Here is a 1,687-nt window from a genome sequence, read left to right on the forward strand (position 1 = left end):
TTGGGTTATTTGAGTCTCAAACATCTTATTGTGAGTCATCTTCTCATTGAATTTCTTATCAATAACCGCCATATAGGTGTTAATGATCTTGGTTTGATTATCAATCAATTCCTCCAAAGTGGTCCTAGGAGAAGAAGGTTGTGAATAGGAATTTTCACCTTGAGTTTTTGAAACAAATCCAGGAGGGGGACCTCTTTGAGCATTGTTTTGAAAATTTCCCCTTCCTTGATTGTTCCAATTATTCCTATTTTGATTTTGACCATAACCTTGATTATGGTTACCACCACCTTGATTATGGTTACCATTACCTTGGTTATGATTTCCATAACCTTGGTTTTGATTACCATAATTTTGGCTTTGATTTTGGCCACTATAACCTTGGTTATGGTTACCACGAGAACCTTGATTCCCTTGGTTCCTATAACCACCACCATGATTATAGTTGTCAAAATTGCCTTGGTTTTGGTAATTCCTATTCCATTGGCCTCTTTGATTATCAAACCTTTGGACATTGTTGTTTGACACAAAATTCACATGCTCACACTCATTGTTGTCAAATTCATCAACACATTCATTGTTGCAATTGCTAGAATCATGGTCATATGATCCACATACATCACAAAACAAACATCCCATAGGCATATTATGTGAAGTAGAAGGAGTTTGAGAGTTAGAAGAAGTACCTCTCCCCTTAATTTGGGAGGGAAGATTTGAAGCTTGAGAAGAGGAAGAAACACTTTCCAACTTGGCCTTGATTGCCGTCATCTCCTTTCCCAAGTTTGTCATTTGAGAGGAAAGATTGTTGATGGCATTGAGATGGTCCACCGAGTACAACGAAGATTGCTTGCTTGAAGAATCTCTTTCCCCATCTTGCCAATCTCTATAGTAAGTCACCACATCCTCTATTATGTCCACAACTTCTTCTTCGGTTTTGTTCATGATTGGACCACCGGCCCCTCCATCAAGACATGCCTTTCCTTGAGGACTCAAACCACCATAAAAGATTTGGATCAATTGATATGTTGGAATTCCGTGGTGAGGACATTCTCTTTGGTACTCCTTGAATCTTTCCCATGCTTCATAAAGATTCTCATTTGGCTTTTGCTTGAATCCTTGAATTAAAGCCCTTGCCTTCGCCATTTTCTTTTGAGGATAGAAACGGGACAAGAAAGCTTTAGTGACATCATCCCACGTTCTCAATGAATTGGGCTTCACCTCTTTGTCTAGCCATTCCAAAGACCTTCCTATGAGGGAGAAAGGGAATAACTTAAGGCGGATAAATTCTTGAGACACTCCATTAACCTTGATTGTGTTACAATATTTTTCAAACTCCTTAAGATGGTTCAATGGGCTCTCGTTCTTTACCCCACTATATTGTCTCCTCTCAATTAGGGTGATCATTGCCGGCCTAATTTCAAAATCGTTTGCCGGTGTTGTAGGTGGAGCTATGCCGCTCTCGAACCTATATGCACCGGGCACTCCCAATTCTTTCAAGGCAACTCTTGGTTGTTCTCCCATGACTTGCTCTTGTTCAATCTCTTCTTCGCTTGAGGAACTATAATCCAATGTCTTGTTTGCTACTCTCCTCCTTGAGAGAGTTCTTTCAATCTCCGGATCAAAGGGAACAAATGAACGATCTCGGGACCTATGCATACAAAACTCAAAGAAAATATAAGTAGCACGGCTA

The 1,687-nt window shown here is 40.0% G+C and overlaps 1 non-coding gene across 1 annotated transcript; it reads left to right on the plus strand.

The window, feature by feature from the left end:
* Nucleotides 1-1,027: 1,027 nt before the first annotated feature.
* Nucleotides 1,028-1,133, plus strand: LOC145573422 (small nucleolar RNA R71). The gene has a single exon (XR_014097458.1). It is a non-coding gene; the product is annotated as a small nucleolar RNA R71 (small nucleolar RNA).
* Nucleotides 1,134-1,687: the final 554 nt, after the last annotated feature.

Source organism: Chenopodium album, chromosome 12 (assembly GCF_948465745.1).
Source record: "Chenopodium album chromosome 12, dcCheAlbu1.1, whole genome shotgun sequence".
In the NCBI taxonomy this organism is placed as follows: domain Eukaryota; kingdom Viridiplantae; phylum Streptophyta; class Magnoliopsida; order Caryophyllales; family Amaranthaceae; genus Chenopodium; species Chenopodium album.